Here is a 25098-nt window from a genome sequence, read left to right as displayed (position 1 = left end):
GGCCCACCAGGGGCTTTCCCTTTACAAGCAGCAGACCAGCTTTGAGAACCACTGAACTAGATGACCTCCTGAGGTCCCTTCCAACCCTGATATTCTATGATACTGTCCCTTGATTATGGTACTTTTGACACCTTGTTTCCTTAGAGGTGGCGCTATAACTCTCGGTTTAAAGACTGTTCTAGAATGGACAGAAAACTATGACAAATGGAACAGTTAATTACTGATAAATAATTTTCCCTTTTTGAATCCTGCATTATGGCTAAATTGAAGTACATAGGGGCATAGGAATGTAGGAGTTTCCACACTGGATTAGTTCAGTCCAGTATCTTAACTCTGACTATGGCCAGATGATTTTGAGCACGGTGCAAGAGACTTTGCAGTGGACAAATACGGAACCTGCTCATAGAGAAAGCTTCTTCATGGCCCTATGTCAGTTAGAGGGTGGTTCATGCCCTGAAGCATATGGGTTTTTTTTCTTTTCATTATTCTTTACCCTTTGTAACGTAAATGTGGATAGTCTTATTATCCATCGACATATAAAGTATCTTCTGCACAATCCTGACCAGTTCTCTAAGAGGGCAACACAACTACAGGGTTCAGGCCTGCTCTCAGTAAAGACAATGACAAAACTCTCATTGTCTTTAGCTGTGAAAGATTGGGGCCATAATGTAGGTACTGCAGTGTCTGAAGTTGCTTACCAACACTGTCTCTCCCTGACTGCTAATTAAGCAGAACCTTATCAAAGGACACCCATCCGCAAAGGAAGGGAACGTCCCATCATTTAAAGGGACAGTGGTCATTAAATGTAAATGAGAAGATAACAGGAAGGCTGTGTTCTATTAGCATGCATCATATCCCACGGTGATCTTTTTTTAATTATAAAACATTAAACTGATTGCATGCTGCTTTTCTGTGTACTAATCACAAAGGCTACCCTTGGATAGTGAAGTGTAATTACAGGGAATCATATGTATCGGTTCATGCAATGTCAATGATTTTACTGTAGTTAGACATTGGAAATACTGTACAGTGCTTTACAAAGGTAATATTTAGCATTGATTTAATTGATCCAACTGTCCTCAATTGTTATAATTATGGAGCAGTGTTTGATTATTTAGACTTGTTTCTGCTAGTGCAGGCTTTAAAAAGACATAAATGTGCAGCATTCTATACAATCATCCATTCTGTGTTCTGTGTCCCGTAACCATTCCTTCCTGGAGTTGAAGTTCTATAGGGTAATACTCAGTACTGCTTTTCTTGAACTTCTCTGCATTTGAATCTTCAAAACTGGACAAATTGAGGGGAATTAATTCTAAATTAAGCATCTCAAACCTGTTTTTTTTTTTAATTGGACCACTCTGCTTGAAAGATTCATGAACTACTAATAATGATTATCAGCATATTTTTAACACTGGATGACTCTGATACCTGCCCTCAGTGCTACTATAAAGATCCTAATGTAGTAGTTGGATGCTTTCTCCCTCCAGCTTACTCCTACACCCCTGGGATGGGGTGTACAAACCCCACACTGGGGAACAGAGGGTTAAGGATCAGCTCTGGGCCCAGGAGGCGTCTGCTGGGTGTGCTCACAGTGGAGGTGGAACTTAGAAGGATCAGCAGAGCTCAGTCAGTGCAAGGGAGCAGAACTGTGCTGGTTTCTTCTTCAGGGCTACAGCAGGAGCCCCATGCTACTTGGACCAGACCTCAATGCAGAACTGCCGGCTGCCACGGGAGAGACAGCAGAGTGCCTACCTGTGAGTGAGGGAGAGGAGCCTCCGGACCCCTTTTATTGCAAGTCAGTTCCCCACCCCATTGGGCCTCTGGAGAGGCAGTAGGTAAACTAGGAAGTCACCAAGAGTGCTGGCTTGGTGATACCCTGGCCAAGGCTGCACACCTGAACTGCCAGCCCCAGGGCCATAGGTTGGAACCCAGTGGAGCAGAAGGGCCCGGGTTCCCCTACCGCCAATCCACAGACTTGAGCCACTAGGCACTTCTGCCGACTCGCAGACTTGAACCACAACAGGGGATAGTCAGCTACTCCTCTGACCACTACAGGACCACTCACATCACGGCCCTCCAAGTCCAGTACATGAGGATTTGTGCTACTCCATCCCTTTCAGACTTCCTTTTGGCCCACTCAGCTTCTGGCTCCCACTCATAGGGAAGAGCACCCCAGACCCTAATGCTCCTACCTGCTTGTATGGCTCTTGCACATGGCTTCTATATAATGGTCTGGTGGGTGTGGCAGAGAGGGAGATTCTTCCCTCCGCCTCTGAACTATAAAAAATATAAACACAAGGAATGAAATTTAAAAACTACCTTCTTTGGGAACTGAACCCACATGCCAAGACTTTCTATATACAACCACATTGGAGTGGAACTGGAGATGCAAGTTGATTCATATGCATGCAACTTTGTACACACCATCATTTGTGTGTGCATTCTATAGCACACTGCCACTTATGCATAGTAATAATAGAACCTACAAATGGAAACCCATTTATGCTTGATTTGAAAAATATGCTTGAAAATTAGGGTTTGTACTTCACAAGCAGGCTGGCTAACCTAGTGAGGAGGGCTTTAAACTCAGTTCACCAGGGGAAGGAGACCAAAGCCTTGAGGTAAGTGGGAAAGTGGGACACTGGGAGGGAGCACGAGCAGGAGAGCGCAAGAGGGGAGGACTCCTGCCTCATACTGAGAAAGCAGAACAATCAGTGAGTTATCTTAAGTGCCTATATACAAATGCAAGAAGTCTAAGAAACAAGCAGGGAGAACTGGAAGTCCTGGCACAGTCAAGGAATTATGATGCGATTGGAATAACAGAGACTTGGTGGGATAACTCACATGACTGGAGTACTGTCATGGATGGATATAAACTGTTCAGGAAGGACAGGCAGGGCAGAAAAGGTGAGGGAGTTGCATTGTACGTAAGAGAGCAGTATGACTGCTCAGAGCTCCAGTATGAAACTGCAGAAAAACCTGAGAGTCTCTGGATTAAGTTTAGAAGTGTGAGCAACAAGGGTGATGTTGTAGTGGTAGTCTGCTATAGACCACCAGACCAGGGGGATGAGGTGGACGAGGCTTTCTTCCGACAACTAACAGACGATCACAGGCCCTGGTTCTCATGGGGGACTTCAATCACCCCGATATCTGCTGGGAGAGCAATACAGCAGTGCACAGACAATCCAGGAAGTTTTTGAAAAGTGTAGGGGACAATTTCCTGGTGCAAGTGCTAGAGGAACCAACTAGGGGCAGAGCTCTTCTTGACCTGCTGCTCACAAACACGGAAGAAATTAGTAGGGGAAGAAAAAGTGGACGGGAACCTGGGAGGCAGTGACTATGAGATAGTCAAGTTCAGGATCCTGACACAAGGAAGAAAGGAGAGCAGCAGAATACGGACCCTGGACTTCAGAAAAGCAGACTTTGACTCCCTCAGGGAACTGATGGGCAAGATCCCCTTGGAGAATAACATGACAGGGAAAGGGAGTCCAGGAGAACTAGCTGTATTTTAAAGAATCCTTATTGAGGTTTCAGGAACAAGCCATCCCGATGTGAGGAAAGAATAGTAAATATGACAGGCGATCAGCTTGGCTTAACAGTGAAATCCTTGCTGATCTTAAACACAAAAAAGAAGCTTACGAGAAGTGGAAGACTGGACAAATAACCAGGGAGGAGTATAAAAATATTGCTCAGGCGTGCAGGAGTGAAATCAGGAAGGCCAAATCACACTTGGAGTTGCAGCTAGCAAGGGATGTTAAGAGTAACAAGAAGGGTTTCTTCAGCTTTGTTAGCAACAAGAAGAAGGTCAAGGAAAGTGTGGGCCCCTTACTGAATGAGGGAGGCAGCCTAGTGACAGAGGATGTGGAAAAAGCTAATGTACTCAATGCTTTTTTTTTGCCTCTGTCTTCACGAACAAGGACAACTCCCAGACTATTGCTCTGGGCAGCATAGCATGGGGAGGAGGTGACCAGCCCTCTGTGGAGAAAGAAGTGGTTCAGGACTATTTAGAAAAGCTGGACGAGCACAAGTCCATGGGGCCGGATGCGCAGCATCCGAGGGTGCTAAAGGAGTTGGTGGATCTGATTACAGAGTCAATGCCCATTATCTCTGAAAACTCATGGCGATCAGAGGAGGTCCCGGATGACGGGAAAAAGGCTAATGCAGTGCCCATTTTAAAAAAAGGGAAGAAGGAGGATTTGGGGAACTACAGGCCAGTCAGCCTCACCTCAGTCCCTCGAAAAATCATGGAGCAGGTCCTCAAGGAATCAACTCTGAAGCACTTAGAGGAGAGGAAAATGATCAGGGACAGTCAGTATGGATTCACCAAGGACAGGTCATGCCTGAGTAATCTAATTGCCTTCTATGACGAGATAACTGGCTCTGTGGATGAGGGGAAAGCAGTGGACGTGTTATTCCTTGACTTTAGCCAAGCTTTTGATACGATCTCCCACAGTATTCTTGCCAGCAAGTTATAGAAGTATGGGCTGGATGAATAGATGATAAGGTGGATAGAAAGCTGGCTAGATCGTCGGGCTCAATGGGTAGTGATCAATGGCTCCATGTCTAGTTGGCAGCCGGTATAAAGCGGAGTGCTCCAAGGGTCGGTCCTGGGGCTGGTTTTGTTCAATATCTTCATTAATGATCTGGAGGATGGCGTGGACTGCACCCTCAGCAAGTTTGCAGATGATACTAAACTGGGAGGAGTGGAAGATACGCTGGAGGTTAGGGATAGGTTACAGTGGATGAGAAGCTGGATATGAGTCAACTGTGTGCCCTTGTTGCCAAGAAGGCTATCGGCATTTTGGGCTGTATAAGTAGGAGCATTGCCAGCAGATCGACGGACGTGATCATTCCCTCTATTCGACATTGGTGAGGCCTCATCTGGAATACTGTGTCCAGTTTTGGGCCCACACTACAAGAAGGATGTGGAAAAATTGGAAAGAGTCCAATGAAGGGTAACAAAAATGATTTTGGGGCTGGAGCACATGATTTATGAGGAGAGACTGAGGGAACTGGGATTATTTAGTCTGCAGAAGAGAACAATGAGGGGGGATTTGATAGCTGCTTTCAACTACCTGAAAGGGGGTTCCAAAGAGGATGGATCTAGACTGTTCTCAGTGGTGGCAGATGACAGAACAAGGAGTAGTGGTCTCAGGTTGCAGTGGGGGAGGTTTAGGTTGGATGTTAGGAAAAACTTTTTCATTAGGAGGATGGAGAAGCAATGGAATGGGTTACCTAGGGAGGTGGTGTAATATCCTTCCTTAGAGGTTTTTAAGGTCAAGCTTGACAAAGCCCTGGCTGGGATTATTTAGTTGAGGATTGGTCCTGCTCTGAGCAGGGGGTTGGACTAGATGACCTCCTGAGGTTCTTTCCAACCCTGAGATTCTATGATTCTATGAATTCTGTCATCTGGGACAGTACACAACTGCACTCACAAACGTGCATGCATTCAGAAGGACACAACACCTTCAAGATGTGTCCTGTTACGTCTCAGGAGAGGTAACAATGACAGCTTCATACTTGATTGGACGTGCAGCAATATTTTATGAGTTAAGCTTTCTGTCTTACTCTGCACTGTTGCAGCTTGACAGAACCGTATACAGGCATGTTAACACCAACCATAACTTTACAACAGAATAAAATGAGCCAATGAAACTAAGCATTTTCTGATTTCCATCTAGGTGTAAAAATCATTCATCTTGGTCTTTTTATTACAGAAAGAACCTTTGCATGAAAAATGAATTTGTATAATGCCCAAAGCAAACTAATACAGATGAAATAAGTGACTATGCATTCCTCGAAATAGCTGAATTATGGACAACATAGGCTCAGTTTCATTTAATCTCTTTATCCTTCTAAGAGTTCATTGTAATGTACTCCATCAGCAGTATTGATGGTTACCTGCTGTTCAGCGTGAATGAGCTCATAGAGAATAGGGTGGCTGAGCTGAAGGACAAGATGGTCAGGTTTACAAATAGGTGCAACTGTGTGTAGGTAGTTTGCTATTGAACCAGAATAGCAAACTACCTACAAACTTGCTCTTTCAAGCAGAACTGCATGAACTTTAAAATTCCTGCTTCATTGTTGTCTTTGCAGGACTTAGACAGCAAAGAATGTCAATAAATCCTCAGCTGACAATAGAGTGAATATCATGTTTTTCTTGATCACCATCATTTATAATTCTCTTACTGATTCTGAAAACAAGGGTATATGGGCCAGGTTGTGACTGGTTCTTGAACAGGCATGTGGGTGAGGAGATGTGCAATAATTTACTTACCCTCTTGTGTGGCTTAAGAAGAGCCAATCATAAGGATAAACCTTGCTCCCTCCAGGGTTCCAATCACCCAGAAATCACTATGGGTGATCGCCTTATCCTGAGCTGTGACCTATAGAATAGGGGCCTTGCATTGCGGGAGCAATAAATGTGGCATTCTTACAGAATATGCACCCGGCATGCACAATGAGTAGCCCCCGGAGAGACTATGCCCAGGGATATTGCAGAATTGCACCACCCCCTACATCAGGCACTGTGTAAATGGCACAACCTAGCCCTATATCTGGAAACCCAGGGGTAGATTCTGATTTTAGGAGTAATGAGTGAGTGAATGAGGAGTAATAGCACTGAGGTCAATGGGCCAAATTCTGCCCTGATTTGCACATTTTGTAAACCCACTGAATTTGTTGGGCTTGCCCCATGTGTAAATCTGGACAGAATTTGACCAGTGTGAGTGGGATCAGGCCCTTAATATTTATGGGAGGAAACATAGTTGTTATTGTTTGAGCTTTTTCAATTTTAAGTCAAGGATAAATCTGTCCATTAACAACTTCACTCAATTGCCTGAAATGGCAACCGTGCTGCCATAAACCTCACTTCATGCCTGCGACTGGCTGCCAGCCAGTTCTGACATCATTATGTTAATGGTCATGAAATATCAAGAATCACTTGTACCTTGAAAAATGTTTGGGGAAAAAAAATGACTAAACAAGGCTTTGGGATTATGGATGTATAGGTGACCTGATTTAAAATCCAAAGCCTATAACCGAAATGAAGGTTAATTATACAGCATATCCTGTCCATATACGGAATACTATATAGTCTCTATTAGGAATTTAGATATATGTTTGTTATAAGCAGGGAATGTGTGATCACTTATGTCTGTAAAGAACTGTATGCATTTATAATACAATATACCTGATTTTTATTATTCATAATAAATAATGATAATATAAAATAGCAAGGTAGGTACTGAAGAGATGTGAGATAGTCTCTTTCCTTAATAGATATTTAAACCTATGTTTAAATACAGTGGTTTGGGGTCACAAAAGATCTCAGTTTGTTATTCATTTCATCCTAGTGCAACTACAGTGACCAGACAGCAAGTGTGAAAAATTGGGACAGGAGTGGAAGGTAATAGGAGCTTATATAAGAAAAAGACCCAAACATTGGGACTGTCCCTATAAAATCGGGACATCTGGTCACCCTAAGTGCAACTATTATCAGATTTCCTGGGTAAAGCTACCATTTGCTGAAATTTCTTCAATCCCTGGTGCTTACCATTACTTATTTGAATATACATAATTTAATGCAGGTTTTCTATTATTTGTATCTAAATATTCTTGTGGAATTAGGTTAAAAGGGTCTCTGAACATTAAAAAGTGCCCTGGACCATGTATTTAATTGCTTCTCAGTTATTATCTTTTTTGAAAATATTATAAATGCAAGGAAAAGGAACACTTGGTGTGAGAGATCATAAAGAGGGCAAAAAGTATTGCCGAGTGGCAAAACAATAACAACATTCTTTAGCTGCTAATAATCTCAGAACTGCTAGAAATGCTTTCTGTATTCCGTGTTCCAAAAAAACCCAATGCACTATTAATGATAGTTTCTATCCTCAGGAGCTACAGTGGTGTCATTATTATAAGGGTGTCAGAAGCTGAATTCTCCACATGCTTCAAAAAGTTGTTTAGGACTCGATTTTGGAATGCAGGGCTCAACTGAGTACTCTCAGCACTGGCACCCAAGGGGGTGAGGCAAAGGTGCACTGCCCCAGGGAGGACTCCAGGAAGCCCAAAGTGAGGGAGTGCACCTGCTGCTATGTGCCTTAACGGAGTGCTGCCAGCTCTCCCTTCCACAGCCTACCTATCTGGTGAGGAGTGAGAGGAGGGCCTGTGACCTTGCTTCTTCCCTGCCTCTCCTCACTCATTTTATAGGAGGGGTGCTTGGCTACTAGCACTAGCAGTGGCAGCCAGACCCAATGCTTGTGCTCAGGTGGGGGCAAGGTCTGTAGAGGAGTGTAAGGAAGAGAAGCTTCTTGCGCTCTCTCCCTCTCTGGTATGCTCATTCAGGGTCTGGTCAGCCTGGTCCTGAAATACTACAACTAAAGTTGGTGAGTTACTTTTAATGAGCAAGTCAGCGCTGAGAACTGGGTACGATAGCAATTTCCATAAAGAGAAGGAAAAGCAGTTTACTCACAGTCTATCTTACATTTTACATAGTAATGACTCTCCAAACTAGGACAGATTATTATCTCCATTTTGCAAATGGGGAAATTGAAGCACGGACTTGCCCAAGGTCACACAGCAAGTGAATGTCAGAGAAGGGAATAGAATCTGAATTTCTTGACTCCTAGGCCACGTTTCATTCACAAAGCATCCTACACATTCCTCCACTAGGATGATCGCAAATCATGCTTGTAAAACAGCTACAGTATATCACAGGTAAAAAATCAACCCCCTGGGGCTTGATTCACCACTGCCTCTCCAGTGGAGTTATACCAGTGCAGCACTGGAGTGATGCAGAGGTGAATCAGTATTTAATTAGAATGCTGTTTACTTGGAGGGTGATATTTTGGTGTGCTTTTTCTTAGATTAATGATTTCTATTTGGAAATGTTTAAAGAACCCCCGGACATCTGTGGTTACTAGTTGACAGGTTGCTGAGGAAGCACCGAAGTAGAAAAGTCCTTTTACAAGAAATAAGTTATAAGGAAAGAATTCAGGAGGAGAGGCAGGAAGTGTGGTAGTCAAGGTCAGGGAGAGTGTTACAGGCTGTTTGGAACAAGATCCAAAACCTGGCACTCTAAATACTGTTGTGTTTAATAATCCAATATAAAAGTGTCATTCCCCTCTTCTAGTGATCTTAAACCTATACTGCTCTGAGGTCCAGGACTTGCTATACGTTGTCTTGGATCAGTGCCCCAAAGGTATTTCTAGATTGAGAAAACAATGATAATTATAAAGTTCAATTTCTTATGACATGTTAGAGCTGGAAAAAAATATATCACTGGAAGGAACCAGTTGTATACTGTATTCCTTTCTAACCCTGACAGGCCACAAGATATTAGACCTGAAAATCACATCATTCTGTTTAACATATTGTTTTCTTGTTTATGCAAATTCTCACATGATTTTGGTGCTCCCTGTTTGAGAACCACTCAAATATGAAAAATGAGATTTCAAATACAGTAAAGCACTGGTTCCCCAACTTTTACCTTCTTTTAAATCAGCTAGTAAGTGAGAAATCCCACCCAACTCTCCAGTCTTCCAGTTTTCCATTGCTTGTTTCCAAGTGTTTCATTCTGTGACCCATCATGACTTCTTGTGATCCACAGAGTACAGTTTGAGAATCACTATGTTAAAGAGTCCTTTCTCTAGTATTTTGCAAGCTATTCACTACTAATAAAATCAGGCTAAGTGTGTGGGGAATCAGGACAGTAATCAGAATCATATGATTTTAAGATCTGATATTTCATGACCCGCAAGCACCAGAAATACTTTGGCTGACCAGCAGAGAGACATTCAGGACCAGTTAACTTTCCAAGTGCTTGTCCAAAAGCACTGATTGGAATGAAAAATGCCACTCCTTTTCTTCCCTCTTCCTTGTTGCAAGATTGTCTACTTTAACTTGAAAGTTCTTACTGGAAAAGGTATTGGAGTAGATCAGAAACAACTCTGGAAATAATTATGGGAAGGAACTCAAATCCATGCAGGATGAAGTTTATTGACATTAGAACCTCTCTTTCATTTTGAAACATTAACAAGAGGTACAAGTAGCATTTTTCAAAGGACAAGAAGAGTTCCTACTTTACTGGTATCACATTTCTGAGGATCTACCTCTTACATCTACCACTTACAGCTTAGTCTAGCCCTTGTAGAGAGGACACAGGCACCCATCCAGGGCCCTGGCTCCAGAAGACACATCATGACATCAGCATCTGGGGTTTTATTAAAAATGTGTGTTTCTAGCCCTCATAGTTGCCAAGGAAAACTTGAAAACATGACCCAAGATCACCAATGCACTGATGTCTCCATAGAACTGGAAACAACCAGTGAGGTTTGGACTGCCCTGTTCATCTCAATGTCCCGTTAACTTTGTAACCTGCTGCCACTAGCTCTTCATGATTCTTCTGGGGTGGTGTCAACAGAGTCATCAACACATGACTGTTTGACTGGATGGGGAGTTCTCCTTCCTCCAGGACAGACCCCTAATGCAGTGAGCACTGCTCCAGAGGAGGGGGTCCCAGCCTGCCTAAGAATGAGGGTGGGAGGCCTCCCATCAGCCCAGCAAATGATTCTTTTGCGGGTGGCCCCTGCCATAGCATCCCCAAGCAGAGCTGGGGTCCTGGCACAGGGGCAGGGCCAGAACCACCCACAGTTATGCCTACAGCCCCAGATTTCCTTACTCCTGCCTGGTTTTCTACAAGTGACTCCATACTGCCCTTTCCTGTGCATGCACATATAATAGTATATTTTAAAATAAGCGATAGCATCTGAGTACTGTGGGCCAGGATTCAACCTCAGAACTTCAGGATTCTTCATCACATTTCCTTCAATGGACATCTCATTCTCTGAATAAACTTCCCCCAGAAAACCTTTTCAGTGATGTTTGTAGCCCCCATTTCTTTCACGTTATTCTCATCTGGGGGGCAGTACTGACCTTCAGTTCTAGCAAAGCGAGTGACCGTTTCAGACACCTCCCATTTGAAGGGCCACATCCTGTGAAAACTCGATCACTTACAGCCAAGTCTGATCCCCTTCTCTGGTTGTGGGACCCGAGGAGGAGGGAACAATTTGCTACTCACCCCACAGCGAGGCTAGCAGGGCAAACTATTCTTAGTTTGATCTCCTCTCTCAGCTTCTTGGGGTTACACTACTGGATTTGTGCTTGGAAGGCTTTCCCCCACAGAATGGGGTGGTCACCCACACCACCCCTGGAAGGGCCAAGATGGCTCAGAAGGGGCCAATTAATCATATAGGCTGCACCTCTATGCATCAGAGGCCGGCTGAGCTTGTGTACAGCCAGCAAAGGAGGGAGCAGGAGAGGGCTGCAGGGAGAGAGTCTGCAGTCACTGGGCACAGAGAGGTGGGTAGGCAGAAACCCGGGGGTGGGGGAGGGAGGCAAAAAGCCCTGGGATCCTACCTGTGCAGGAAGGGTTCACCTAGATGAGTTGCAGGGAAGAAAGCTTGTGGAAGGCAGAATAGGAAGAAGCCCAGGGAAAGAGCAATGACAGTTGTGATTGTGTAAACTTTGGCTACTGATGATAGAGTCCCTGGGCTGGAACCTGGAGTAGCAGGAAGGCTTGTGTTCCCCTATCAGCCACTGGGAAAGTGGCCTGGACTTGGAATTGGCACGGTTGATTGCCTGAGACGGCGTCCGGACAGTTTGTCTGGAAGGGTTTTGATACCTGGAAGTGAGTGAATCCCATTAAAAGATAATTTAGCTTATTCCAATGACTTTATTGGGCCAAATCCAGAGGCCTTTGCACAGATTATATTCCTCTATCCTCTTCTTAAACAGGCAAATGCTCATTGACTTAAATTATAGCTTGTTTTAGTAAGAATATGAGCATTTGGTATGCTGGCCTCCTTGGGAGGGTTGGCTGAGTAAAGACTGAGTAAAAAATGAAGCAAGAGCCACTGTATCTGTTCTTTGTAAATGGGAGTCTCTGGAATCAGCAATAATATCAAATTATTTGTGTGAGAGTGTGTGTGTGTGTGTACGTACCATTCCCTTATCATACCAAGAGATCTTAATGCACATTACAAAGATGTTCAGAATATTAATATTCTGCAGTGCTAAGCTATCTTGTTTCAGAGAATTCTATTAAAAATAGCATCCTCAAAGTACTTCATCTTAAAACCCACAAACGTTACAAAGGAAAGTATTCTATAAGAGCAGTGTGCTATGTGTCCTGCAGAAAATGGAAATGAAATATTAGGTACTGGAAATTGCAATTATGAAAGACTCATCCTGCAGGTTTAATGACTGGATGGAAGAACATCACTGTCCCACATTCTGGTCATCACACGGCCTGAGGCACAGACTGTGTGGCTTGAGATCTCTCTGGTGGGATCCGGACACCTGACAGAGCTGCTTCCGGGCCGCTTCTAATATTTCAGTAGTTTCTGTGTTGCCTGCGCTTCTGTTCTGCAAGAGACAGTGGTGGATGGAGCACAGATCCAGTGTACTTGGCCTCTACTTGTCCTTACCCTCTCTTCATGTGACCAGATAATGTAACCCTATGAAGCAGGGGTAAGAGGTGGTCAGCAGTCAATATCCAGAAGAATATGTAAAAGGCAGTAAATCAGCCCACTTCTCTGAGCTTATAAGCAAAGACAGCAGTGTGTTGTGTTTGTTACAGAGGCACAACAAAATCTCAGGCTAAGATTTAGTGAAGGTGAGATGGATCATTTGTAAAGAGAATTAAGAAAACGTGTTGATTGGAAAAACTCAGACTGCAAAAATGTCCATGTTTTATTGGTGACTTTAACATATACACCTCTACCCTGTGTGACAGACCCAGACCAGTGAGCTACAGGAGTCTGGTAGAGGGCAAATATACTGGTCACTGGATGAGTAGTTTGCTGTTCCCTGAGTGACCAGAGCAGGGGCTGCACTAGAGTAATCAGGAACCTGCTAGAACCAGTTAAGGCAGGCAGGCTAATTAGGACACCTGGAGTCAATTAAGAAGAAGCTGCTAGAATCAATTAAGACAGGCTAATCAGGGCACCTGGGTTTTAAAAAGGAGCTCATTTCAGTTTGTGGTGTGAGGAGCTGGGAGCAAGAGGTGCAAGGAGCTGAGAGGGTGTGCTGCTGGAGGACTGAGGAGCACAAGCGTTATCAGACACCAGGAGGAAGGTCCTGTGGTGAGAATAAAGAAGGTGTTTGGAGGAGGCCATGGGGAAGTAGTCCAGGGAGTTGTAGCTGTCATACAGTTGTTACAGGAGGCACTATAGACAACTGCAGTCCACAGGGCCCTGGGCTGGAACCTGGAGTAGAGGGTGGGCCCAGGTTCCCCCCAAACCTCCCAATTGACCTGGACTGTGGGTTCTTCCAGAGGGGAAGGTCTCTGGGCTGTTCCCCAACCCACATGGTGAATCTCTGCAGCAAGAAAATCTGCCAATAAGCGCAGGACCCACCAAGATAGAGGAGGAACTTTGTCACACCTGATATAAAGCGACCTGATATAACATGTTTTCGGATATAACACGGTAAAGCAGCGCTCCGGGGGGGTGGGGCTGTGCAGTCCGTTGGATCAAAGCAAGTTCGATATAACGTGGTTTCACCTATAATGTGGTAAGATTTTTTTTTTTTTTTGGCTCTCAAGGACAGCGTTATATTGGGGTAGAGGTGTATTGCTTACTGAGCTTCTGTGCTAAAAAGGGTGCCTGAACTGTCACAAGGTTAAAAACACAGTCAGGAGGCTTTAGTTTTTCCACAAAGTAAACTTGCTGAGGTCAAGCCCAGGTGGGGGTATAGGGTTGACCTTGGTGAGTTTACCTTGCAGCAAAACTGAAGTGTGTGGTCTTCACTGTGCTTTTTACCTCAGAATAGTTCATGCATGTTAGTTACCCTGAGCTAAAAATATGCATCTCTTTAGCAGTGAAGACAAGCCTGTAGTTGATGGTAAATTAGGAATGTGCATGTTCAGCATTATGCATTACACTGCAGCTTTATTTTGTAATGAAAGCAAGCAATGAATGTTCATTAAGGTTTTCAATGCCAATATAGTTGGTTTAATTTTTCTAAATTTTTTTTCTTGTTTGGCATTTTAAAGGCACTAAAGCTATAGTTATTTAAATCAGAACATAGATCTCCCCTTTAAGTACTGATGAGAAGGGCAGACACTTACTAGTCTTGAAGCATCTGGTTAATAGGCCTATGTTTTCCATTTATAGCTTCCCCATTATATTTTATTTTGCAGTTTGTAGATATTTGAGAATTAATGTTCAAATGGTCCTTTTGTTTTGGATTCAATTCCAGGTATGTTGCTGCACTTCAAGGTACAGTCTGATAATAAACGCAGGACAAAGGAACAGCAGACATCACTGTTTTTTCCATGTTTGGTGGATGCTCTTTAGAAAAAGTTTACAGATGCTCTGAACTGCAGAACAAAATATGAAAATCCCAGAACTTCAAGAATTATTTTGGACTCGATAGGACAAGTTTTTAAAAGAGCTCAACTCCCATTTAGGCACCAAAATACGTGGCTGGATTTTTAAAACAGGTCAGCATGTTTGGTCCTGGAATTTTTGGAAAAATCTGACCATACATAACTCACAGTGGAAACGGTTAGGTGCTGAGCACTATGAGAAATCTGGCTCCTATGTCTTTAATTATTCAGTATTTTGAGATCAGTCTTGCAAGGTGCTGACCACTTCACAAGGGATGCTGGGTGCCCTCAGCTCCAAATAGCTCTATTAATCTATCTAAGGGCATGTCTACACTACAATCACAGGTCGATCTATGTTAGGTAACTTACAGGCATTGCAGTAATTACTACGGTGGCTGATGTCCACACTACCCTCCTTCTGTTGGTGGTGCGCGTCCCCACAAGGAGAGCTTCCTCCAATGGAAGGGGGCAATGTGGGGGACTAAGCCCACTGGGAGCTCAGCTGCACAGGCACTGACCTAGTGTCATTTTCCCAGGGGGGCTTGACCCCTGCTCCTCCCCAGTCCCTGCCCCCACTCCACTTCTTCCCCCAAGGCCCTGCCTCTTTCCACGCCCGCACTGCCCTCACCCTGCCTCCTCCTGCTCTGGTCCGCTCCCTCCCCGTCCAGCGCCTCCTGCCTGCTGCTGATCAGCTGATTGCAGCAGGCAGGAAGCGCTGGCACTGGGGGAGGAAGGAGCTGATCAGTGGGGCCTGCCAGTAGGTGTTCCGGCACACCCACAGAGTTGGCACCTAGGCCCAGCTGCCCCCTGCTCCATGAAATTGACAAGATAGCCAACAGACACTGCTTTGCCCTAACTACACTGACATAAGCCCTACGCCTCTCGTGGAGGTGGAGTTATGTCAGTGTAGCAGGGCACCGAATATGGCAAGGCTGTAGTGTATACACTGACATAGTTAGGTCAACATAAGCTGCCTTATGTCGACCTAACTCTGTAGTGTAGACCAAGCACTTATACAACCCCATCACCATAGTATCTGAGAACCTCATAATCTTTAATGTATTTATCCTCACCACACTTCTCTACTTCACAGAGGTGCTATCCTCCCCATTTTACAGATAGGGAACTGAGGCACAGAGAGATTAAGCGACTTGCCCCAGGTCACACAGGAAGCCTGAAGAAGAGCTCTGTGGAAAAGATAAGTGTCTTTCACCAAGACAAGTTGGTCCAATAAAAGATATTACCTCGCCTGCCTTGTCGTACAGAAAGTCTGGCAGAACAGGGAATCGAACCCCAGCTCCAGGCTTGTAGCTGAAAACTGCCGTTTAGGACTGAAAATGGCCTGTATTACTGTTAGATTCTTTCTGTGTATTTGTCAAGGATTTTGAGGGGGGAGGGAGAGGAAGCATGATACTTCGGAGTCAGTTCTTTACACTGGTGTTTTGACCACGAGGGGGGCTGCTGTTTTAACAGCATGGTATTATCACTGGTGGCTTTGTCTTTTTGTTTGCATGTTGCTTTTACCTGAGTTTGGGATTGTGTTGTAAACTGACTGAGAAGCTGACAGATACCTTAATCAGTAGTTTTTGCTACCCTTCATTCAATAGCTGTACCACCAGAAAGCTTTGCCATCAAGTAAGGAGGCAAAGCCCATGACAATTGGCAGAATGTCAAGGTACAAAAGTACTGCAGGTCATCCAGCAGCCTGGAAAATTAACATTTTTTCGTTCATTTTAAATATTTCAGTTTTATTGCCTGACTTTGCAAGTCTTTGCTTCTCTGAGTGGTCTGTGTTCACGCTGGGCCGGTGCAACCATTTAGGCGACCTAGGCGGTTGCCTAGGGCGCTAGGATTGGGGGGGCGTCATTTTCTTTGGCAGTGACTGCGGCGGCCGGATCTTTGGCCTCCCCGGTCGCTGCCGGCATTTAGGCAGAGGGAGCTGGGGCAGTGCAGTGTGGGGGCGGGGGCCGCCTGCAGGAAGTAAGGTGGGGGGCGGCATGCAGGGGAACTCCCTGCCCCAGTTCACCCCTGCCCTGCCTAAGCTGATTGGCGCCGCAAGCCTGGGAGGTGGGAGAAGTGAAGCCGTGGAGGCGGAGCAGGGGTGAGCTGGGGCGGGGGGGGGGGGCGCCTCAGGGCGGAGGGGAGGAGCTGCCGTGGGGGGGGGGGGGGGAGGAGTGCGCCTCAGGGCGGAGGTGAGGGAGGGGAGGGCGCAACGTGGAAGTTTCGCCTAGGGTGCGAAACATCCTTGCACCGGCCCTGTGTTCATGCAAGTAGTCCAACTGAAAGCAAGAAGTTTAATTGTCCTCCAATTTCCACTGATTTTATCCTGAGTTTCTCATTGCCTTCAGTGGGCTTACTCCTCATTTACACCTGTGTAGGTGAGAGGTGAATCAGGCCCAATAAAAATATTCAAATAAAGATTTGCAGGATGAATCCTAAATGTTATGACCAGCGCAAACTTGCAGTATGACTGCATGGTCCCATAACCTTCACTTAGTTTTCTGCTGTTCTTCATCATGCAACTCTCATTCCTGGAGTATCTGGTGACTATCAGAGCAGCTCCAGCAGCTAGTGCCCAACCTGAAACAGCAGAGAGTGCCCAGGTCCTACGAGATCCACCTTATACCAGAAAGGCTGAATTGCGAGATGTTTATTGCTTGTGTTCCACTGTCTGCTACGGAGCATGAGCTGCTTCATACAGCTCTGGCGATAGCTTGATTTCCATGGTAGTCACGATGTCACACCAACTGTTGTGGCCCTGCTGGGGAGTATCCTTGTCTAATCTCTGTCCACTGCTCCCCTAAGTCTCTGCACAAAGTCACACTCCAGTTCTGTACATGTGATCTGTTCTCATCCTCCACCCCCACTCTCAGGAGATTGAACTTCAGCAGGCACAGAGGAGCAGTTTGGACTAGATGGAGGGCAGGAGAGAAACCTGAATCTTTGGACTTGCAGCAGAAGGGTCCAATCCAGTGGCTTTGCAGAGAGCCTGAGGGGTTGGGGTTTTGTTGGTTTTTTGCTTAAGCTGGCTCTAGTACATACAAACTATTACATTCTACCGAATGAGTACTTCAAGTTTCTGGTAAATAGTAAATTATTCTGTCTTCTGAATCTCCTGATATTTTCAAGATTAGCAAAAACATCCCCATAGTTGTGTACATTGAGAATATTTTCCATCCAGCCATACGATGCTGCTAATCACTGAGGGACTTTGTGTGACGCTGTGTCCAGTCTGCAACTTACTCCTTAATAATAGAGTAGCATAATATATTGCTCAGTATAAATATTTGGAGTGGCAATCCCCTTGACCTTGATTAAACTATTTTTACTAATAGTATACCAGTAAAATAAATCTTGGCATCGTCTCTGACTAGACACTGTCCAAACACACAGTAATTAAAACAGAGTATAGGTTATGTTAAGTAAATGAAGTCAGTTTGGTTCATCATAATTTTCAGTGTTGCAAATTAATATAATAATGACAACTATGGTTGTCGCTGACTTGAACACCAGTGGTTAGTCATCACAATTAATCATTATGAATACATAATTCATAGTGATCAATTATGTTTGACTGTAGGATCATAGTTGGACACTCCAAAAGGCATTAGTAATTGTGCAAAAGCTATGAAAATCAGGCCCTATTTTCTCATTTGAATGTACTAATATGAGCTATTACTGACACATGTCTGGTTTCATTTGGACCTTTTTCATTTGCATTAACCTTGAAAGGTGAGATTGTGCCACAGATATGCAATTAAAATGCATTAAATGTCCTATATTAATTTCATACTTGTATGCACTTGACACAGTGGTGGTAGTTTATTTGGCTTAAATAGAAAAAGTGGACTATTGAGTTTGTTTCTTCTTAGTCAAAAATGCAGGCTTTATACTGTTAATACTCTACAGTGTCCTCTCCGATGAAAAGTATGACACACTTACATCAAGTTCCTAAATAGAACTACTACAAAAAATCCTTCCAGTCCCTCTGGGAACATACAGACTGTATCCTAGTGGCCAAATGCATTTAAGAAAATAATGATGTTAGATAATGTATACTTCAAGCATCTTTATTCGCCTGTGAGATGCCATATTTTCTCCTGTTGTTGGAATCTGACTATTGCGTTGCTCATCTATTCTGTTCTGACTCTGCCCCTGTGGAGTGGTGGATCTAATTTAAAGTAAACTAAACTTTTCAGGACACTTGTCTGCTGCTAGTTCCTCTTGACCATATTTATTTTTCAAAACTCTCCACTGACCTATCCACCCCTTTGTCCAGCCTGTGCAAGAACAATGAAACATATTAGGTGCTGGTTCAGAATACTCCTTTTCTGGCTAAGTCTGCTTATCCAACTTACATGAGGACTATTTGTGCATGTGCCATTGCTTATATTGGTATGTCAATCCACAATGCATGTGGCTCCAGATCTTTAGGGTTGTGACTCAAAAACATAAAATATGCAGAAAACAAGTGAGATTCTTTTAAATGGTCATTAAAGGAAGTTTTATGTTTCCCCATACACCAATGGAAAACACATACTTCAGTATATATTAACGGTTAGCTTGGACTAAGGAAAACAATGAGAGAGCACAATGTGTACCTCCTCAGTAATAAGCAACAGCAAGTCTTGGAACATAATAGCTGTTGTCTCTGCACACAAAGTTCATAGAAGGTTAAAGGCAGCACAAAGATCTACACCTTCAGCAGAAACACATTGCAAAGAGTAAAACTCCAATGAACTAAAAGATCCGTTGCAATAGCTGCCAACTGACCCAATACAATAATGGATCTGTAAAAGCATGTATTTTTATTAACCAAATACAAATATTTTTAAAAGAGCACTCCCCTCTTAAATTCCCTCAGATATGAATGTCTTTCCATGGGTAGCTTTGATGCAATTACAATATTCATTTATTTGGTTTCAGTAGCATCTGATCTCTGAAGAGCGTGCACATCATTTCTTGCTTGAAGGACAAGGGAAAGTCGGTAGGTGTCCTCAGAGCAAGCTCAGAGCAGCAGGTAAGGATCATACTGTATTTGCCTTAAAAAGGCCAGGGAATAGGGAGCATCCACTGTGAAGTACTGAATCCAGAATTAATCTCCGTACCACGATTATTTAACCCTCATTTTTTTTTTTATCCAGAAAGGTTTCTTTTTTTTATCCTGCTGCTGATTTCTCCCCCCCCCCCCCCCGACCTTCGCTTCGTTACTAAAACAATGTTATTTTTATCATACTGCAGTACCTATCCTGTGGGAAATCACTCCACACGTTATCAAGGACACTAGTTCTCTTTTCAGCTTCCACTCTATGCTTGGCCATGCATCTCTCCTATTCAGTCCATGACAGTTTCACCTTCCATGATTTCAGTACGCAAAACAGATGCCACTGTAGCAAATTGTTTCTTCAGATAAGACTGACTGTAACTATACAAACTCTGGAATGCCAGGAAGCCAAGGATGGGGAAGAGATACTAACAAGATGCTGGATATAGACCTTGTCCGTAAGCCCTGGTTGGGAACCATTTGATTAAAACAGGACAATGCCACCTTCCTCCTCCTGCTTGTTCTTACTCTCTAGCAGTGATAAAAAATGATTTAGTATATAAATTAAACCTTTGTATTAACTCCTACTTTCTTCTTTCATTTTCCTCCCAGCATTGTTTGCTATTATTGCAACAGGGAGTGGGTGGGAGGAGGAAGTGATTTGGGAAAGCTTTAAAAAATATTCTTTCACTAAAAGAAAGCAAGTGTTTTTATCTTTCTCTTCTTCTTACAGACTAGCCACCCTAAAGGATTTAAAGTGGATTTGAGATAATGTTTAGGACTGAAATAAATTGAAATGAAGGATGGTCTTTTTGAGAAGCTGGACTTTAGGGAGATGGTTTCATTTTCTACCTTTGCCAGACTTTGTTTGATCTTAGGCAAGTCACTGAAGGCATGTCCACACTGCAGGTGGGAGGTGTGAATCCCAAGCCATGTAGACAGACTTGCGCTAGCTTGAGTGGAGCTAGTGGGCTAAAAGCAGTGTGGAATTTGTGGCCCAGGCAGCAGCTTAGGCTAGCCCCCCAAGATCAGACCCAGGGGTCAGGCGGGCTTGGATTTGGGTGGCTAGTCTAAGCCATTGCCCATGCCACTACATCACCACTACTGCATTTAGCTGCTAGCTCTACTTGGACTAACACAAGTTTGTCTACGCACACTGGGAATCGTGTCTCCCACCTGCAGTGTAGACATACCCTTAATCTCTGGGGTTCTCATCTGTAAAATAGGGATAATAATGCTTCATTTTTACTAAAAAGTCTTGTCCTTTTAGATTGTAAGCTCTTTGGGGCAAGATCTGTCTCTTACTACATGTACATAAAGCACCTATTACAGTAGGGCACTGATCTCAATGGGAACCTACTGGAATACAAATAATAATGGTGAATATAGTTTAACTTGTCTGGCTACCTTTTGATTTGTTTCCATAGTGCAATAATCCTCTACATCTCTCCGGATGCTCTTGTAAATAAGGAATGCAATCTTGCATTATAAGGGAAGCCTAAAATGAACAACCAAATAATGTTCTTTTAAATAATTCCACTATGAGTCTCTGAATATAATAATTTATCACAGATTTCCAACCTCTTGTACTTACCTGGGGGCAACCTACATAAAGTGCCTGGCGCAAATATATTGACTGCAGAATATTATGATTACTATTTTCAAAATATAGGAACTGTCTGCAAGGCAGGGATTCCTCCTTCTTTCTTAGAATGAAAGAACTATCATTAAATAATCTCATGTTTCTTTCTTTTACTGAAGCAGATTTATGTCTAAGTAATATACATATGCACTAGGATGTGCAATCTAAATTTAAAAAATGCTGAAAAGTCTGCATAGTTGTCTAAATAAAGGCCACTAAATGTCCTGAGCTGAGAGGATGGATGATCTTACAGTTCAGGCACTTAACTGGGACTCAGAAAATTGGTCCCTAATGCCACAGACTTCCTTGGGTAAGTTACCAAAAGACAATTTTTCCAAAATGGCAATTTATTTTGGGTCTGCAACGTGATACCTTGAGCCCAGCTTTGATATGTCCTGAGTCCCTGCAGCTCCCATTGACTTCACGTGGAGTTGTGGATACTCAGGACTTCTGAAAATGCAGCCCAAGGTGTCTCATAATCAATGGCCATTTTGAAAATCGTTGGCTTTAATCTTTTCTCTGAGTCTCAGTTCTCCCTCTGTAATAATATTTCCCTACCTTACAGGATTCTTGGGAGGATAAAATGTATTAATGTCTTTGAGGCATTCAGATTCTTCAATGATGAACAGCCCAGAAAAGTATATAAGTGAATAACAATGGGAAAGTATTCGGATTGCACGTCCTCCCATAGATTCCCTCCCTTCTCCCACCCAAAATGTAGGTCTTAGAATATCAGGGTTGGAAGGGACCTCAGGAGGTCATCTAGTCCAACCCTCTAACACAGATGTCCTGTGATATCTGCTCTCATTCCCCCCGCCACACACATCCTTACCATTCATGTATTTCACCTGGAGTAAGGCAGTGGCCTACAATCCTCCTCCTGGTTCCTTTTCATCATCGGGCCCTCATCTCTCCTCTTCCACGTCTCCAGACTCTCGATAGACATTCCTCCAGAGCTAACCACAATGCCTGGGTAACCTGGCTGCTGTGCTGCAGTCCAAATCCAGTTAAAGTCTTCTTTTGGTGGGGGAGGGGCCTGGAGGTGGTCTGCTCCTCCTACTGTAGTAGCAGGTGCAAGAAATGTTTCTGCCTCATGGCTGAGCTCCCGCACTGACTATGAGCTGCAAGATGCCCCAGGAGGTGTAGCAGAAATGTTAAAATGTTTATATTGCTTCTACAATGGAGAAAAAGGAATAATAGCACCCTGTCATGATTGAACATCAGTGTGAAAATAACCGTGTGTTCCAATCAGGCAGCTAGCAGGCACCAATTGCTGTGATGTCCAGGTGTTAGCAGGAGTGTATGTCTGCAGAATACTCACAATAAGAAATTCCATCTCCCTTCTGTCTGGTAATAATGGGAGAATCTGCTCATCATGACTCTTTGAGATCTGTCAAGAAATAATGATCAAATCCCTCTAGATTTTGTAGGTGTGACAGCAGCCCCTTGTGACTGATATTCTCAGACACTGCTGAGGCTATGGACTCATAAGCATGAGCCTAGGTGTTTGTCCCTTGTCCATGGCCAGGAAAAGGTCATCCACCATCACCACTAGGGCTATTTCCATGCTGTGGCCCAATTTAAATTACAATTATGAGGGGCCCAGATCATCTGAAAGATTACATGCTGTCATAGCTTGGACACCATTATCTTCCAAGTGAATATACCCACAATGTAGAAGCTGGCAACAGGTCAGTGTTTGGTGAGGATACTAGTGATGACTGATGGTTTATTTAGAACCACTGATCATTTCCTGATTCTATATTTGTGAAACAAAGTTATGTGCGGGAGTCGTGTGAGGGTGTTTTTAGCATATGTACACAAAGCTAATATAGACCCTGATCCTGCAAACACTTAAGCACATGGTTAAAACTGAGGACACAACTGGTAACATTGACTTCAGTAGACTACTTGTATGCTTAAACTTAATAATGTATATGTTTGCAGGCTCAGGACCTTAGTGATTACCACTATTTATAGCATTTTTCTAGTTTCAAAGTACAAAATGCACAGTGATATACTGTGGAAGTAAATTCCACAAGTTACATATGTGCTGTGTAGAAATGTATTTCTTTAATCGGTATTAATTTGTTGCCTTCTTTAAGTTAATTGACCGTCTCCTTGCTCTTGTGTTACAAGAGGTCAAATAGAAGCTCACAATTTAGCTTTTTCCTATCACTCATTATTTTGTATAGCTCTGTCACACCCTCTGTTATTCATCAGCTCTCTAAACAGTCTCACTCTTTCCAGTCACTCATATGTAAGTCTCTCCAATCTCTTATCAATATAATTATCCATCTCTAAACAGCTATATCTCAAATTATTTAAAAATCTGTTTCACATATCTTTGAATGAGGTTGATAAAGTTGTGAGCTAGAGATCGGTGTTTTTAAGGTTAATGTATTTTGTGCCTAAATTTCTGCACATTAATAGTCATACTTTTTCATGTATCTATCATTTACCCATTACATCACTGCTTCTAGAATGGTTTATGTTCCATGTATTTAAAGCTATATGTTACTTTTGTATAAAACTATTCTCAGTCCTTAGGACTCCTGCTGAATCTCTCTCTCTTTCTCATATATATTAATTACCTGGAAAGTAGAGCTAAATGAATTGGTTGAGACAGCCTTTCATAAAGTGAAAAAGGTCATGTAACATTTATACAACTTCTCTTTGAATAGCTTTCTTGTTTTTAGTGACTTGAAAGCTTGTGAAAGGCTCTAGACTGACTGCCTTGAAGACTGGAGTCATTATCCGCAGAACCAATATAGCATGGGCAGCAGCAGTGGAAATTTGGGGTGAATTTGTTAGTAGGTCACCCAAACATATTACATACCATAACTAATGGCCAAATTTTGCTGCTCCTCCTGACACTGACTAGAACCTTACTCCCTAAGTAGTTCATCTGATTTCAATGGGACTTTACGTGGAATAAAGTACTACTCAGCTCGGGAAATGGTGACAGAATCTAGTTATTAAGGGGCAGATTTTAAAAGGTATTTAGGCACCTAAAGTTGCAGATAGGCACCTAGTAGGATACTAGAGATCATTTAAGCTTTCAGGTGGGTTTCTAGGCACTTTTGAAAATTTCACTAGGTGCCTGTCTGCATCTTTAGGCACCTAAATACATTTTAAAAATCTGACACAGAGTCCTTACAGCTTATTAATGACAGAGAAGCCTTGGATTACTTGGTGGATCTTTTTAGGACTGTCGTCAAAGGACAGCATTTCTTTACTATTTTCTTGGCTGTTATCATGAATTATCTCCTCCCCTCCCCAGAGATTTTCAAATTGGTTTTCCCTGAACGCACAACACCATATGCACTTTCAGGAATAGCAGCCTGGACCAAGTCTATACAAAAACTTCACTTGAAATGCGTAAACAAGAATAGGTAGAATACTTTAAAGGGAAACATTTAACATTTCAATGTGGTCCAGTGTATTTGAGGTTATTTTAGGATTGGCAGAGAAAGGCAGAAAATAACTAGAATGATTGTAAGATTGGCTCTGAATATAGATGGATAAAGGATTGACTAAACATTGTTAAACAGTGAGGAGGAGGACAAATAAAATAGAAATGAAGATGCAGAGAAGCTAGTTTGTCACACAAAGGAAAGGACATGAAAGAGGCAGAGCCAGTAGGACCCACTGGGACGTTGGCTATGCGTGTATGCTATGGACCTACAACAAAATGTGATTTAAAAAAAAAGTCTTTGATAGTATGATAATGCTGTGCAGTATCTCCCAAGCCTGGGACTATCAGAGGATATGTGCAATTCTTTCTTTCTTTTCCATTTTCATGCTTTCCCTTTTGATCTTTCACAAACTTTAATCTTCTAAAGCTCTTTATTAATAATAAAATCAGTACAATAAATGATAACAAGGTACTTACACACCTGGTGGACCCACTCCCCAATATCAATGTGGATATAGTGACAGGCAGGTCATCCTTGCAGGTTAATAACTTCCACAATACTAACTATTATGAATGGCATCAAAGCAATAATATGTCAACAC

The 25098-nt window shown here is 43.1% G+C and overlaps 1 long non-coding RNA gene across 2 annotated transcripts in view; it reads left to right on the top strand.

Annotated features, from left to right (window-relative positions):
* Positions 1–19453, top strand: part of LOC112058734 (uncharacterized) — a 467231-nt gene extending 447778 nt beyond the window's left edge. Inside the window, exon 5 of one of the 2 annotated variants that reach the window (XR_010601232.1) lies at positions 19319–19453. This is a non-coding gene — a long non-coding RNA (uncharacterized LOC112058734). The remainder of the gene's footprint in view (positions 1–19318) is intronic. The other variant, XR_010601231.1, reaches the window with a different exon arrangement.
* The last annotated feature ends 5645 nt before the right edge of the window (positions 19454–25098 follow it).

This window comes from Chrysemys picta, chromosome 5 (genome assembly GCF_011386835.1).
Source record: "Chrysemys picta bellii isolate R12L10 chromosome 5, ASM1138683v2, whole genome shotgun sequence".
Lineage (NCBI taxonomy): Eukaryota > Metazoa > Chordata > Testudines > Emydidae > Chrysemys > Chrysemys picta.
The sequence above is the reverse complement of the archived record's forward strand: the minus strand, read 5'-3'. Positions and strand labels throughout refer to the sequence as shown.